Consider the following 17,812-nt stretch of genomic DNA (forward strand, 5'->3'; position numbering starts at 1 on the left):
ATATGTGCCAGCAGGTGTTGAATGTGTTTTATGCTCAGAAATGTATGGCTGGCTATTGCGCTCATTCTCATTTACAGTATTTATGTTAATATATCTTTTTATAAAAACCCTGGATAAACGCTAGATCTTATTCCTGTTACTTTGGAATATTGGTGAGGGAAAGCAGTCTGCCTTGAGGGCCTTTGGTGAACTGAATGTAAAAGTAAATAAAATACTTAGCGGGTAGTTCTCTATAAGCCAGTGGCGTCCAAACTTTTTTCAAGGAAGGCCAGATTTTATGAAGTGAAGGGCCGTGAGGGCTGACCAAAGGGCCAACCAAAGTCGTCGACCTTTTTTTAGGACTGAAGTTGTTGAAGACCCCAAAAAAAGACTTTGGCAGAGGAATGGGGAGGTGCGGCCCGCCAGGGGTGTCATCCCTAGTGGGGGGGTGACATCACTGCACTGCACCCTGGGACACTCACTGCAGGCGGTGCCCCCGGGACACTAGCCACCCCCCGCAGGCAGCTAGTCCCACCCCCAGGTGCACAGCATGTGCGCCACTCCAGGTGCTGGAGCAGCCAGCTCCACCTCTATAAGTGTCTATAAGTGAATAACGTTTAGACAGATTCTGAAATGTCACACACACTACAGCTACATTCTATTAGCAATTGAGGAATGCCACTATTTAATTCCAAAATCCCTTTTGTGTGGTAGCATACAAATAAGAAGCCTGATTTTACATAATATAGCACACTTCTTTCCATGGTTTCTCATTGCGTGCAAGGTCCCTTGCATCACACAACAAAGGTGTATGTGGTCAAATCACGACCCTAAATTCAAAGCTCGCATGTTTTCTTTTCTTGTTCTTATCTTTGTGTTCTGGGATTTATGTGAGACACTGAGATACACATCTGCTCCTCCAAGTTTATTGCTTTTAAAGTGATCTCTGCTATCTGCTGGATAATAACTGACATTCATTCTGTTTCTCCTCTTATGACCGACAGTGGCATCTGCAATTTTTCTTTAAGGTTAAGGTTGTGGCAGGATTTGGCAATCCTGTATTAAAAAAAATAAAAATAAAAAAATCAGTCATTAGAGTTAGAGTCTGCTCAGGATATTTGAAAAATAACTATCTCTTCTGGAAAAATACAGAAATAATGTTTTTTTAAATAAAAAAATAATAACTTGAAATCATTCTTTTTTCCCATTTCATTTTATGGTCTTTCAAGATCCAGGGCAATGCAAGTCTAAGTGAAATATTACTTAACTGTTATATGCAGAACAGGCATTTTGATAGCAGGAAACAAGAGAGAAGATGCTTTAATAGAATGCATCATATTCATAATTTCATCAATTTGCTTTATTGTGGTTCAGGCATATACACACCTTCTTCTTCTCTGGCAATCACTCATGGCCGAGTAAGATTGTCTTCCATGAATATGGTTTTAACAGTGTGTCCGTAATTGACTATGGAGGCCAATTCTGGATTCACATGTCCTTCCACAGTGGGGACATAGGTTTCTGGGCGGGAGTTGATCATGGTGAGGGTTTGCCAAATGTACCTTCCTCTTAGCTCATTTCTCCCTTTTGCCCTGAGTTCGTGCTTCTTCAAAGTCCATGGCACCTTTTGTAAAGACTGTTCTTCAATTGGAGTGCTCGCTACAATTGCCATCAGGTTAAAGCACTCCAGATTTTAAGAGTTCGGTTCCAGGAAAGTGATCTGCAGCTTGAGTTAGGTGATGGAGCAGCAGTGATGGAGCAGGAGACCCTGAGCTTGGTTGCCTCCCCCTTCTTCTCTTACTACCACCATCTGTTAGAAACAGTTGCTGTTAGGCTGAGGGCAGAGTAAGACAGAGAAGACAGGAAGCCAAAGGTGGACTAAAGTCTCTAGGTTGATCAGAATAGTGAGTGAGCCTGACAGAAAGCCTTTCTAGGTGGTAGTATTTGGCCTTCCCTATCCCACGGAAAGCTTCCTTCCTGGTTTCGCTCTGTCCCTGCTCTTTCTCTCTTTAGTCAGAGCCTGATGTTGTTGCAGAGACATGTCTCTGTCTGACATCCCTCACTTTGTCAGCTCAAGACCAGCTTAACGGTTGACACTGTCATATTGCTGGAGGCCCTGAGAAGAGAAGGAAACCAAAAAGAAACAGCTGGTCAGGTCATTGAGGCATGAGGCCTTCATGTGATATAAGTTGTGGCAAATACTAGGACTCATGCTGTTGGTGGGAACCGCAGCCTGAGGGACGACTCATAGCAGCTGCCATGTTTGTGTGATAGTGGCCTCTTTTTTTGCCTACAATGCACCAGAGTCAAAAAGTCTGGCACATGGCATTTCAGTGAAATAAAGACAGCGGTTTTGACCCTCTAGGACAGGGATGGGAAACATTTGTTTCAACCAAAGGGCTGCATTTTCTCATGGACCTCCTCCTAGGGGGTTGTGTGCCTGTAGTGAATGGCCTCAGAGGCAGAAGTGGTTGGAACAATGGATGAGGCTCTTATTTCTGTACAGTAGGCTACATTTAATCAGATTTCTGTCGCTTTACACACTTGAGGCTGGAAGGAAAACAAACTATTCAAAACCTCAAAATGTTATAGAAATTCTCATCATTGCCCTTAGCACGGAACACTTTCATAAAAGAGGTATGTGCTTTGCTGAGATAGTGGAACTTCTGCTTCAGTCACAGAAGTCTCAAGGCTTTCTGCTTCCAGAGAGTCCAACACAACTTCAGCCAGAAAAGGCAGCCATAATAGGACAATTAGTAATGTCGTGCTGAGCCTGCTTGTGTACGTATAAATCCCGCTGAAATCCGGGGTAAACCAGTTTAGGATCAGCCTGTAATTTTTCCTTTCCCCCCTGCTTCCAGGTTTGTATTTTAGATTACAAAGGTGAGCTATCTGTGCCTCTAAAAGAAACTTATACGGCCCAGTGGGCTGTATTGACTCAGTCCAGGTCAATAATCTACTCCCAAAATGCCTTTGAGAACTCCCTCAGTAATATTTGGATGAAATGAAATTCTGTAAGCTCGTTCCTGAAATGTGTTTCAATTAAAAAGCAGTCAGCATCTTCACAAGTTTATTTGTCTTAAGGGTCTTTAAAAAAAAAAAGGCTTTAGCATTCTATCCATCATTTTATCATCTTCATCAATCATTAAATTCCAGCTCTTTGGAAAGCTTGGTAAGCAGCACAGAAAGTTCCTTCCACAACAGTGAACCTTTAAAGCAGCAGTATTATGTTGACCAATAACTTTGACTAAATAAAATAAATAAATAAATAAATAAATAAAGCATTATGTAGATGAGCAGCTTGTCGAGTGAGGAAGTTTTTTTTAAGATGCAACATGGATAGGTTTTTTTTCTAAAATCATCACCATTGTTTAATTTGTCTGCCGCTTTTCCAATAGTTAAAACCACACTCATGGCAGCTTACAACATGACAAGATTTACATGATTACAAAAGCACCAGAGAAGGTGTGTAGCTCATCGGTAGATCATCTGCCAAAGGTCCCAGGTCCAGTCCCTGTTGTGTTCAGGTAGGGCTAGGATAGACTCCTTCCTGAGACGCTGGAGAGCCACTGAGTTAGATGGGCTAAAGGTCAGAGTTGGTATAAGGCAGCTTCATAAGAACAGAGGCTGGCCTGCTGGGGGCAGTGACTATTTGGTGATGGGCAATCAATAGCTGTGCTGTTAATAGTAAAAAATGCAGGAATCCATTATGGAAGAAAGAGGTGATCATGCCACCATTAGGAGAATCAAAAAGAGTAACATTATTTTCATGAATTGCCGTTACCAAGCTGAATTTGCCCATCTAGTCCAGCATCATATTCTCCCAGTGGCCACACCTCCAGTAACTGTTATTCAAATGTATACTGCCCCCCAGCAGTGGAAGAACATAGCCGTTAAGGTTAATAACCATTGATATCTTCCACGAAGTTGTCTAATCCTTTTGGTGGCCACCACTGCTTCTTGCAGGAGTAAATTCCTTAGTCCAGCTTCCTATATTCTTACGCCAAAATCATATGCATCTCCACCCCCCACCCAATTTTGTCCTATTCAGAGCCAGCTGCAAGCTGCCCTCTGATGCCCCTGCCATCAACGAGTCCCTGTCCACAGGCTTTCCTGGTGGTAACTGCTGACTTTTTGAGCCAGCATTTGTCAGGGACATTGTGGGAATCTTAAAATGGCTTCTTGAAAAGCCAGCTGCTCAGAACGGTTTGGTCCAGTCCAGGGGTGGCGTTCATTGTTCTGTACCTGTTCATCTTTTTTTAACACATCGCTGTTGCTCAAACTTGGTCCATAGCAGTTTGCATTTCATTACATTTGAATGATCTTGGCCTGGTATAACGTTTTGTGAAAATAATGTCCGTGTGTGTGTGTGTGTGTGTGTGTGTGTGTTTCTAGTTCATCTGATGATGGCGTGATTGTCTCTTGCAAACAGATGTTGCTTTATTTTGAGCTGTTTACTACTGTACTACTACTGCTACAGCTGCTCACTGCCCGTCATCAAGTAACCATTGACCCCAGGTAGTTTTACTTTAAGCCTCCTTTATTTATTTAATTTAGCAAAAATTAAATAGAGCTTCATTGTAACAAAACTTTGACTTGCAAAAATCTGTGAAATATTTACTTGGGACGGGAAACAGAACAGTGGTACCTCAGGTTAAGAACTTAATTTGTTCTGGAGGTCCATTCTTAACCTGAAACTGTTATTAACCTGAGGTACCACTTTAGCTAATGGGGCCTCCTGCTGCCACCGCACGATTTCTGTTCTCATTCTGAAGCAAAGTTCTTAACCCAAGGTACTACTTCTGGGTTAGCAGAGTCTGTAACCTGAAGTGTCTGTAACCTGAAGCATCTGTAACCTGAGGTACCACTGTATTTAAGATTGTTCTCTGTGTCAGTGCTTTTCTTCTGGAAAAAGGTGCCAGTACTGTATACCCTTGAGTACCCCCCCCCCCCGAAGAAGAAGAAGAAAGCTCTGGTCTTTGTGTGAATGACAGATCATCAGAAAGACATCCCCTGTAGGGGAAAAGCTTTGAACACCAGAGCAAGTGCTGTCCTTTCCCTCGTCTTCTCTTCCCATTCTTCTTGCAAAGCTGTGAATGGCCACATGCAGAAGAAAAGTTGGCAAGGGAAATAATGACTAAAAGGGTTTGTAAAGCTTGCTTTGTTTATTTTTTTCTTGGCAGTGGGGAAATCACTTTGGGCATTACTGCATCGATTAAAAAGACACTTGGAAACATAAAAAAGAGAAAAATGAAAACAGTAAATCATTTATTTAAAAAAACATTTTTATAACAGAATGATAAGTTACATTCAGATATTTTTTCAGATCATTTGTTTAAAAAAATCATTTTCTTTTTTTAAAAAAACAGCCCTTGTATCTAGATTAAACTTATTCATTTATATAAACAAGCAACATTAACAATAAATATTTTAGCAAGATCCACATTTTTAGTAAGCCCCCATATTTTTAGTATTGGGACGCATTACAGGACTTCAGAATGACTTCAGCTTTGTACAGCAGTATATTAGACTGTGGCTCTGCGACGCTCAGAGAATACACATTTTAGTAGGCTAATTCCAAAACAATGACAACAAACAGAGTAATGTTCATATGAGAAATCATTGTTAAGCAAGTTCTTGGCTCAAAAGCAGTGTCTTTTTTTGTTTGTTTAAATGTTCTTGTTAAAAGATCACTAGCACTCGCATGGAAAGCAACTGGTTCCCCAAGCTGGCAAGCAAGCAAACAGCTGCAGAGCTCGTATTCACAGTTGATTATTGGGAAATTCTCTACCATCCCTATTCCTGCCAGAGTGCTGCGTACCAGGCAGCTGTCCAGGGTGCTGAATGCTAACGCCAGACTATTTATTCTACTCCACACAACACCTAAAATCTGTTCTTGTGGTTTTCTCAGTTTCACCACCTCCAGCTTTCTCCTACACCTGCATTCTCTGATAAGGGAACAGCCACCATTTGCTGAGCATTAGATAATTTAAAATGAGGTCAGTTGCAAGAGCAGCAATAAAATCCCACTCTGTCATATAATCCAGCCTACCCCTGCCAGCATAACCAACGGTCATGGATAATGAGAGTTACAATGCAAAATATCTGTAGGGCCAGCATAACCAACGGTCATGGATAATGAGAGTTACAATGCAAAATATCTGTAGGGCACCAGGTTTGGAAGGGCTGATGTAGTTCCTGTTTAGTATATTGGTTGACTGTGGTGAGCCAGGTTGAAGAACAGCAGAGTCAAAAACGGCATTGCTGGCCTCTTCAAGCTCCAGCATGGTTCCAGCCCTAGATAGCCAATTGGTACTTGAACTGACCTGCCTAAGTCCAGTATTTATCTTTTCCCCAAGCAACAGCCTGCTTTCGGTTTTGCTTGGTGTTAGGGACTAGCTGGATGATGAGGAATGGCGGGAGGTTCCAGCTGGAGAATCCCATTGGGAAGCCTCAGAAGAGGAAAGCTCCAAACCAGGGGAGTGGTGGTGGGACAATGAATACAGAGGAGGAATTGGGGACGGGGAGTGGATTCGGAACAAGCAGCAGGCTTGAGTGAGAGAGAGAGACAGAAAACATTGCAGACATCTAAGGAGAAGGTGAGGGCTGAAGCTGCAACAGATTCACAGAAGCCAGAAGATCCTACTGTGTTTAGTTTTCCCACGTTGTCTCCAGGGGTTTTGCATGCTACAGAGTAGAGAGCTCAGGGAGACTACTGGGAAGACTGGATTGTGATCTTTTAATCTGCATCCAGCCTGCACATTCCCCTTCCTGTTCCCTGAACTATCTGCTGCCTCCCTGCTCCCCATTCCCTTTGGGATGATAACCTTGGCTTCAACACCGCTAATGAATAACTCAGGTCTTGGACAGCCCTTAACCCGAGTGACACCTTAAACCTCAGGTCAACAGCACTACCAATATTGGCTGCTGATGGTATTCAAGAATGTCTCTACCTATAGCAAAGATACTTTGGCCCAGAACTTAGAAGCTCCATATGGAATGAGTAGAGCTTGTTACACAGGTGGTTCTCATACAGAGGTGGCTAACACATAGCTTATGGACTAGAGCTGGCAGTGCATGAGATTTTTCCATGGCCCTAAAATGTGTGCTTATAAAAAAAAAGTGGTATGGGTTGGTTGATTTGTTTAAAAATAGAGATTCCCCATTGTGATGCCAAAATATTTTTGTGGCCCCTCAGGGACCCTCCAAAATTGTTCATTTTTTAAAAAATAAAAAAATCTGACTGCTCCCATAGGTGTTAAATAGAAGAAATAGAATCTAGTACACATCAGTGGGTTCTGAGATTTCCAAATCAACATTGGAGTATCCATGGAACACAATACCATATTTTTTTTTTAATTTTTCATCCAAGCATTACTATTTTTTTTAAAGACAGTGATATTCCTATTCATGTTCAGAAGTGAATCAGAATTGCCAGAAACTCTGCATTTAGATCCACACCAAAACCACTCGATATTCTGTGTGATTCCCTAGTTTCACACATCAGCAATTCGGCTTATCGTCCAGATGATGGGTCTTATACAAGGCTTGACTTTAGATCAAGGACAATTCCCCCCTCCTTTCATTTGGGATTTAGAGAGTGGAGGATCCCTACCCCTGTTGAGTGAAGAATGATACTGTTATAATGAGAGACAGAGACTTCATCTTCACTCCAGTACACAGGAAAAGCCTCCTCCCTTCAAGAGGTCAGGCTGATGGGGTATGATTAGGATGATGCAAACTGATGGCACTGCCCTAACAAAGAAAATGTCCTTGTTGCCATTATAAACAAGGAAAGCAAATATGTTTGGCCGTCACATATGATAGAGCTAAAAATCAGTTTCTTATGAAGTTCCTAATCCGGATTTATGCAATAGTTCATGGTCTGTCAAGTAAATAATATACATTTTAAGAAGTCCCAGAGTACACATTTGAAATGATGGGTTGTAGCAGTTTCAAATGAGCTGTCATGGTCTATTGAGTAAATTCTTTATTTTAAATATATGCCTTAATATATAGTTGCATGATGAAATGCTTTAAAAAAAAAAAACAACCCTTGGAATCTTCAAAGGATTTGAAATGCATCATAAAATTTCTTTGACTCCTAGATAATTTTTTAATGGTTAGGACTGAAAGCAAAACCAATGAAAGCAAGTCATATCTACAGTGTATAATAGTAACAATGTGTACCTATATGTTTGTTTTCACGAAATCTCATCTTTGAAATATAATAAATTTCTTTGATGCGCAGTTCCGTAGCAGCAATGTCTTGGTACTGTGATTTTAACAACTTCAGTATCTAGCGAGGTCAGACTTAATTCAGCTTAGAGGTCAGTAACGGTTCTCCACATGTAACAGAAACTGACTAACTCTGCTGGAGTCAAAGAAACACTTATTCCTGTTCATTGTGGAAAGTTACTCAGAGGCTACAGAGGACATCTTGAACTTTCTAGTACAAGGGTGACGAACCTTTGCCTGAGGGCCTAATTAGGACTGGCATGGGTCCCAATTTGGCCTACAAGGCTGTTTTTCCCCAAGCTAAGTGCGGGGCAGGTAGAGATGTATCTGCCAATGCACAACTGGGAGCCTTAGAATTTCAGCAACTCACCATCTTTAATTCTGCTCCACATTCTTTGAAGGCAAAACAGAAAAGAAGGTTTGAAATTGGGAGGTGTGTCCAACTCAAGTCTACTCAGAGTAGACCAACTGAAGTTAATGGACCTAAGTTAGACATGTCTATTAATTTCAGTGGGTTTACTCTGAGCATGACTAGCATTGGCTGTTAACATCCTGCATGTAATTTTTGGACAGTAAAGCCAAAAGCAATTGTAAACAAATGTAAAAAAAAAACCAAAACCCTCGAACACCGCAACAGTAAGATGGCTTATTACCACAGTACATCAAATGCACATATGTAGTTGATAAAAAGCCAGATTGTGCTAAATGGTTGCCTTTAATCAAAAGAGGTATTTAATCAAATAAACGGTTCCCAACAATAAAATAAAGCCCAAGGCAAGTACTATATTAAAGTTTTATCTCATTTGCTCAAAGGTCTACACATAACTCACTCATTCACTATTGAATTATGGAGCTTTCACACTCGTGAGATAAATCCTGTAAGTCATTTCAAATCCCTTTGCGGAAACTACATTTTTGGAAATAATGTTATTGTATGGAGGTATGTTCTCTAATTAATCAACAAACTACTGAATTAACTCTTGCATTTAGTTGGAAAGAGCTAATCATACTGTGAGAGCCATATGCGCCACATGCTCCGTTAACGCTTTTTGGTTCAGCTTTTTTACAAAACGAGAGAGAGAGAGATCTGATTTCTGTTCTGTTGGTAACACAACTAAAGGAGCAGAGGATGGCAATGTACACATAACATTTATATTTTTAAAATAAATAACTGTTTTATGTTTACGGGAATGGCAGCCCCTTCTGATGGAATGAAGCCTGCAAATGTTGAGATAAACAGATTAAGAGATTTTTGTAGCATTGAAGATTTTAGAGCATTGAAGGGAGTTTCTCTTGCTCTCCCTGCTGGTTCTTTTTAGATAGGAATTGACACGAAACTCATAGGGCAAGCCTTTTTATGAGAGTCCAGCCAGTTTGTCCATTGATATGTACATAGGTCCAGGAATTATCCAATATACATAGAAAACAGTATTTAGGTTTCTTTTAATATTCATCCATGTTCTGCATTTATGTAGCCATCCTATAACCAGAGTTCCCTGGGCAGCTCCAGGCTCTCTGTTGTCACGCTTAGGCCTGAAGGAGCAGAGGCAGTCGGGGGTCCATGCCAAAGCCAGCACTGGAGATGAAGGGCCGATTTGGCAGTGCAACATCTCCCCACCTTCAGCCCAACTAGCATTCCAGCTGGAAAAGGTTCAGGAAAGGTTCAGGACATGGTCAAGGGGATGGAATAACTCTCCTATCGGGAAAGGTCACAGCATTTGGAGCTTTTTAGTTACAAGTAAGAGGGAACACAAAAGAGGTGGATGAAATTGTGGAGTAAGTGGAAAGAGAAGAACTTTTCTCCCTCTCTCATAGTACTAGAACTTGGAGGCATCCAATGAAGGGGAGCATTGGAAGATTCAGGACGGACAAAGGAAAGTGTGTCTTTGAAATATACTCGGAGTCAAGAGTGGATTTCATGCTCTTTATTCAGCTCATAGTGGTGAGGAGGAATGGAAGTTCCCCCAAAATATCTGCTTTAGATACATTATTTACACAATTGGCTGCACGGGATTGGCTAATTCCGGGATTCTCCAGTAGGCCAATCAGGTTGCGGATTCACTTCCACCTGGAGCTGGATTGGGTGGCTCCTGCGGACCAATCATACGGCTGCATTGTTCTAGGACCAATCAGACTGCTGCATTCTGAATCCTATTGTTCTAGGACCAGTCAGACTGCTGCATTTTGGATCCTATTGTTCTAGGACCAATCAGACTGCTGCAGTTTGGATCCTATTCAACTCAGTGCATAACAGTCTTCACACAGCATATAGTTAAATCATAGAGTTCATTCCCACATGAAATAGTGATGGTGAAAAACTTGGGTAGCTTTAAAAGAGGATTGGACAACTTCATGGAAGAGAGGGAATTCAAGGGCTACTAGCCACAATAACTAGGTTCTGCCTCCACTATCAAAGACAGTATGTCTCTGAATACCAGTTGCTAAAAATTGCAGGTGGGGAGAATGAATTGGAACTCAGGTCCTGCTTTCAAACTTCCTGTGGGCATCAACTTAAGTACTTTGAGGACAGAGTTCTGGAGTAGATAGGCCTTTAGTCTGGTCCAGCAGGGCTCTTATGTTCTTGGCTAATTAGTTAATAGCCAAGTCATGTTTATGTTCATTTTATGTTTTTAACCATTCCAAATATAAAATGTATAGGCAGGTGGAGAGTTGGTTCATCTTCCTCAGTATCATCATGGGGAACTTGCAGCAACTCCCCAGGATTTCAGACAGGAGTCTTCCAAGCCCTACCTAGAGATACTGTGGATCAAATTTGATACTTTTTTAATGCCAAACATGGACTCTTCCAGTGAGCTACAGTCCTTCAGATAATGTTTTGCCCATGGGGAGAGTTGAAGTAGCAACCTCCTGAGTTTATACATAAAACCTCCTGGGTTTGTACATTAAAAGAGCACTTGGCATGCATACAAACTTTTTCATATTCTAGGTTTATAGTATATAGTAGGGTATTAAAAGGTTTCATGCTTGTTTTCCTCTTGTCAACAGCACTCTGTCTTTGCTTTCCGTGTTAGAAATGATGTCAGGCTTTGCCCTGCATGTTGCTTAAAAGTGTATCACAATGTAGTAGAAGCAAGTAAATAAAACATCTTCAAAGCTTTCTGGGTTTTAATTAATTTTAAGCTGATGAACCAGATATATTTTTGTTGAAGATCAAATGCATTCTATTCTGGAGGGAAAAGAAAGTCTTACATTTGAGCTAGATATGTTAATGAGAAATTACATGAGTAATGTATGTTGCTTAAGGGGGGGCATATGAGTGGGGGGGTAGAAATCAGAGGCTGGTAATTGCTAAATAAGATAGCATCATCATAGCATAGCTTGTCATTCTAAAAAATCTTGTAGCAACCAAACCCTCTGGCATTCCTCATACTCACAGAATCCTTCTATTTATTTCTGCTATCTGCATTAATCAGAACAGAATTTGGTTTGATATTACCATATTTCTTCCAACAACCTTTGAAATCTTATGGAAGGAGGAGAAATGTCCATAGTTGTTAGCTGGCTTTGGGCAAAATCCATACCGTCAAATGTGTCGTCCTACATTTCAGTGTGTGCTGCAGCTGCTGCCCTGAATTTTCCCATCTAGTAAAATAAAAAGCAGCCCATTTAACTTTATAAGCATAAAGTTGGATTTTAGAAGGGTCAGTTTGGTTCAAAACAATTGTAGGCAAGAAAATTATCCAAGCAATAGTCTTGCTAATGTGCAGCACAACTAAAGTTCCTCTAAATTGTTTTAATCAGTAATAATCTGTGCAATTGTAAAGAGCAGAGATGCATTTTGCTAATAGACACTAATAAAAAATACTAACCAAGTAATGAGAATGCAAATTTTGAAGGTTTTAGAAAACAGTCTGGAAATTTTGTATTGCTGCGCCAAACTGCTCAGCCACAAGGATAAAGCTCACTTCATACAGTTGTAGGTCCCACCCACCCTCAAACTATTGAAAACTAGAGGGGGAACACAGCAGGGGGAGACAACAGTGGTGCAATATATATTATAGGGTGTTTGTGGTACTGAAGCCTTTGATACTGACTGGTTCAGTTGTTGTGATGCAATAGCACATTCTGTTTTCCAGAGGACAAAAGCTCTCAGCCACAAAATGTTCACAGCCCAGATTTATTTATTTATGTATTTATGAGAAAAGGAGAGTTGGCAATTTGTCTTGAGTTAAATCTTACACAAGCCCTTTGGAAGGAAACAGAATCAGGACTAGAAAGCTAACTGTGAGTCTAAAATAAGAGCCGTGAAATGGAGTCCATGTAGGGAAATGGCCTGATAAAATGGAGTCAGAGAGGGGATGGTTGAGGCCACCACAGCAACAAGTTAGTTAAATCAGCGCGCATGATATCTCAATTCCATAACACAAGTGTGGGAAGCCTGTGGTCCTCACAATGTTGTTTGACTACAACTGTCAGCATACCTGATCATTGGCCATGTTGACAGGAGTTGGAGTCCAAAAATATCTCGAGACACAAGTTCCTCCTTTCTGCCATAATGTAGAATAGAAAGTGGGGCAAGGCCTTTGTTGGGGAAAAGTGGTAGGTGGCACTTAGTTTTCCTCATTATCTTCCCCTCAGCCTCACCCACATTTTCCCTAAACTGGATTTTGAGAATGGAAAGAAGTCTAGGTGTAACAAAATTGGCCCTGGGACCCTGGCTGTGGAAGAAACATTGCAAATGGGCATAAGGGCAAAGCATTCATTTCTTGCCTTCTGCAAGTATATGGGAGGAGATTGAAAAGAAATAGCATGAGCTGTGCATACAGAAGGTCCCAGATTCAAATATCTCTGATACCTCCAGGTAGGGATGAGAAAAATTTCCTATCTGAAATCTTGGAGAATGATTCTGCCAGACAGTGTAGACAGTCCTGAGCTCGGTGCACCGATAGTCTGATTCAGTATTAGGCATCTTCCTTTGTTCACACAAACTCTCTCATTGGTCCTGTTAGGCAAACAAGGGTTGGAAACCCATAATGGCTGGCATAATGTATAGTTCTGGCCAGAGAAGGACTTAGTCCTGGTGGAGGTGGGCAATTGGGTCAGGGTGGGAAGCAGGAGGATGGAGAGATCAGGGGCGGTCAGAGGAAGAAGGGCCTTCCAGGAGAAGCCTGGATGTTGAACGTCTCAGGATAAGTGCAGACACAGACAGGGAGGAATCAGAGGGTACATCTGAGGGTTTCAGTCCTTCTGGCTCTATTCTTCTCACACCCCACTCCAGGAGAGTCCTGCATGTTGTCAAATGAAAATCCAGACATACCCAGAGGAGGAGTTCACCCCTATGTCGCAGTCTCCGTCTGCTGGGAAGGGCTCCAGAGTGAGAGGCTAGAGGGGAAAGGTGGGTTTGGAGCTCAGTTTCTTTCAACTTCTCAAGCTGAAGGAGTTGAGCCAGGGAGACCTCGCTGTGCTACTTTCTGTGAACAAAAATCCAATTGCTCTCCAAGCCTCTGGCCTCTTCTTGACCTGTGGGGGTCTGGCACTTCCTATCAGCCCTCATGACACTTCAGCATTGGTGAGGAGACAGCATCCTTTACCACACATGAGGGCTACAGGCTAGCCACATGGACACACACAGCTCTCTGTTTCAGTATTATACTGCTTTTTCCTGCCGACAAGCTTCTGCTGCCTGAGGAAGCAGGAACACACTGCCTATTGGTAGGACTGGCCCTGATAATAACATGGCGATCCCAAGGGCACAAAGAACGCCAGTGGATTGCATTCCTTGTTTTGAATTCACCCTCTGGTTCACCAGCAGTGCAACTTCTAGGGTGAGTTGTTGTTTTTATGTCGCTGCACTGTCTGACCCCATAATGGACTCTAGAGAGAGAGAGAGAGAAATGAAGCAGGATCCCAGTGGAAATTGATTTTGGGGGGGGGAATTGAGTTTTTGTGATGTTTAAACTGGTGTGTCTGATAATGCCACAACTGTTGGTGAGGGGGCGTACAATTCCAGCTCTAGGGAACTTTAGCTTTCGATCCTGTGGACAATGCCTCGCTAGCTGAGAAAATGCTAGAAGGAAGCGATTTGAGACTGGGTTTGAACTGTGCAATATCTCTTGAGGTAACAGAATGTGAAGCAGTACTAAATGTTAGACACCGCAAGCAAGGAAAGGGGCTTGGTGATTGACAGAAGTGCTGGGAATGGCTGGTTGCAGAATCGAGAGTATAGATGCTGTGAAGAGTGGAGAATGAAAAGAGCGGTCATTGCTGCATCTCAATAAAATGGATGGGAAGAGAAGAATCACGTGTTGCAGTCATTTGAGGATGTACAACTTCAGACTGGTGGGCAGGGGGCCTTCATGTGTGGATACTGTTTCCCTACCCCACCCCCACCCCCCGAATAAGTCTATGCACTTAGAATTGTAAGCAACACCTTTGGAATAGAAATTCCTGCCTGAGCACATGACTGTGCATTAAAACATATGAAGTAGTAGAATCCAAATGCAGCTGTATCATCATCATTAATGCCTAGACCAGTTTCTTTCATCAGATCACTTAGCAGTGGCATTTTCTTTCTTTTTTTATGAAATAGGTGTATGTAAAGCAGCAGCCTTATATCTAAGAAGAGATAGGTAAAGGTAAAGGGACCTTTAGGTCCAGTCGTGACCGACTCTGGGGTTGCGGCGCTCATCTCACTTTATTGGCCGAGGGAGCCAGCGCGGTCCCTATTTATCTACCTGCACTTTGATGTGCTTTCGAACTGCTAGGTTGGCAGGAGCAGGGACCGAGCAACGGGAGCTCACCCCGTCGCGGGGATTCGAACCGCTGACCTTCTGATTGGCAAGTCCTAGGCTCTGTGATTTAACCAACAGCACCACCCTCATAACAAATGCAAAAGAAGCAGAATAAATTCCATCCATCTCAATTTATTTATTAGAGCAAATTTATTTCTGTTTTTTCTCATTCGGTTGAAAATGGTGTGCCTACATTACTTGTCTTGCATTTCAAATATTTCCCCCTTTTTTCCCTTTTTCTAACCAGTTCTTATCAGAATTTAAACAGGTATGAGCTTTTCATCTAATAACTTAAGTCCTTTAAGCTGTGTATTCTTGCAGCTCAGTTCATATACTGCAGTGCAATACAGTTAATGCAGCTTTTAACAGGTAAGAGGAAAACTAAAACCCTTTTCTGCTTCTGTTCGGGATGCCAAAGAGCTATGACCTCCTCTATAATATATAAGCTTAGAGGGACTCAAACAGGCTAGTTCATTCTGTGCTCTCCTTCCTTTTCCTGTTTTTATTTTCCAAGAGATGCTCAATGTTATGAGGCTGCTGGAGGGCAGCCTGGGCAGGTTGTCCCCTTTTGTTTTGCTTGTTGTTGTCTTTTTAATATTGTGTATGTCTGCATACCTCAGGGTTCAGTGGTACATGTTGCTATCTCACTCTTGTTTCTCAGTGGGCATGTTTTTGCTCAAATCTGTTGGCACTTAACCACCCAAATTCACTGTTCATGAGATGGATGGATTTGGTAGTTATTTTCAAATGACATAATTTTGAGCAGACAGTTCTGGTTAGCCAATGCTTTCAAAAAGGATGTATTTTTAAAGTTCATCTGGTGCTCCTGAGCAGCTGAACAACAGCACAAATCTTCAATCCCAGAATTGATTTCAGTTTCTCTGAGGGCCAAAGTGAACTCCTTTGGGGCTCAGAATTCAGACAACATGTTTCTAACACATTCTGCACTGCACATGCAGCGATGAAAATAAGAGATGCTGGTATTCCCTTTCTGCCACTCGCACCCCTAAAGCTTCCCTCAAGGAGTATGTCTCCCCGGTAAGGTTTGAGACTTGACATTTACTTAGCCAGGCAACTTCTTTTGATCAGCCAGCCTCTGGAAATGAATGCGGTGTTCGCCTTTGGGAGTGAGCTTGCTCAGATCCACAGAAGAGAGTGCTGAATTTCTATTAGGAGGATGTAATAAAAATTTACATAGGCAGTTCCTCACGCTGCCGGCAAATATTTGTGTGCTAGATTCGCTGCGATCCTCTATTACATTAAGATGATGGGGCTTTGAAATGCTTTCTTAGAAAGGTTCCTTGTTCAAAAACTCCTAAAAATAACAGCAAGGTGATTCCTAGGACAGAGCGCCGTCCAATTTTTCTTGTTTGCTTTAAAAGTTGCTAAATGGAAACTATTTATTACTATTAAATAGTCGGGACATAAGCAACAAAGAAACCATATGGTGCTCCATAGTAGGAATCACCTTGGTGTTTTCAGGGTATTTTGAACGAAGATTCTTTCTAAGAAAGTGTTAAGAGAGAAACTAAACATGATGTAGGACAGAAGTCGCCAACGTGACTGACAACTCTCACCAACCCTGGCCATTAGTAAGGTTGGTTGGGTCTGATGAGAGTTGTAACATATAGCACCTGGAGGTTACCACATCCATGATTTCATCTTCTGACATTTTGTGGTTTGCTTAAAAGCAGCTGCAGGAGATAGGGGCTGGGCCCAAGGCATATCATACCCACAAGCTGTGGTTTGGCCGCCTCCATCCAGTATACCTGAAATAGCGTCTCCACCCCCACCGTTCTGCCTGGATACTGAGGTCCCTCTCCAAGGGCCTTCTGGCCGTTCCCTCACTGCGAGAAGCCAAGTTACAGGGAACCAGGCAGAGGGCCTTCTCGGTAGTGGCACCCACCCTGTGGAATGCCATCCCACCAGATGTAAAAGAGAAAAACAACTACCAGACTTTTAGAAGACATCTGAAGGCAGCCCTGTTTAGGGAAGCTTTTAATATTTAATAGACTATTGTATTTTAATATTCTGTTGGAAGCCACCCAGAGTGGCTGGGGAAACCCAGCCAGATGGGCGGGGTGTAAATAATAAATTATTGTTAATTATTATTATTAAAGGGACAGCTTTAAAGGGAGATTAGAGAGATTCATCCTGGATAAGGTAATCAATGGATACTAGTCATAATGTACCAAAGAGGCAGTATGACTCTGAATTCCAATTGCTGGGGAACAGAAATATGAATGTCTTCCTACAATCTGTTGAGCCACTTGGGGAAAGAATGTTTGACTGCGTGGGCCTTTGACCTGGTCCAAAAGGGTTGTTCAATCTATTTTACCATTCTGTGCCTTTCATGGCTACCTCTAGTGTAGAGGGAATATGCTAAAGGCATGCATGTTAAATATGTTACTTTAGAAAATATTAAAATATTCCATGTATTTCTCAGGCTGCCGGCAACCCACTTAACTGGGATTAAGGCCAGTTGAACTCAGTGAGATTTCTTCTTGAGTAGGCATAGCCAAAATTGTGATGTTAACAATTTATTACTAATATTAATAATAATTAATAATGCCGTAGCACCATCAGTGTGCCTTGTGTTTTACACTGAGCAGCATAGGCGAAAAGAGACAGCTCCCTGCGCCAAAGAACTTGCCGTCTAAATTTCAGTGGAGACAATAAAAGAAATGGGAGGCAAAGAGAGAGCAGGCTGGATATAGTTTCACGTGTTTAGGTTCATTTTTGTACTTGGGTAGGTGCTTTCATCTATCAATTGCTCCTTTCTTTCACAGCATGTAGTTATGATCCGCATAGATGTGGCAATCATATTAAATATGTTCAATTTT

At 41.9% G+C, this 17,812-nt stretch overlaps 1 protein-coding gene across 7 annotated transcripts in view; it reads left to right on the plus strand.

The window, feature by feature from the left end:
* Positions 1-17,812, plus strand: part of LINGO2 (leucine rich repeat and Ig domain containing 2) — a 520,455-nt gene that overhangs the window by 358,458 nt on the left and 144,185 nt on the right. The window contains exon 5 of one of the 7 annotated variants that reach the window (XM_083593419.1): positions 15,291-15,338. The exons of the other annotated variants lie outside the window; for them this stretch is intronic. The gene's annotated coding sequence lies outside the window, so the exon portion shown is untranslated. The remainder of the gene's footprint in view (positions 1-15,290; positions 15,339-17,812) is intronic. 7 annotated transcript variants of the gene reach the window in all.

The sequence above is a fragment of the Podarcis filfolensis genome (assembly GCF_964270895.1).
Source record: "Podarcis filfolensis genome assembly, chromosome: 17".
In the NCBI taxonomy this organism is placed as follows: Eukaryota; Metazoa; Chordata; class Lepidosauria; order Squamata; family Lacertidae; genus Podarcis; species Podarcis filfolensis.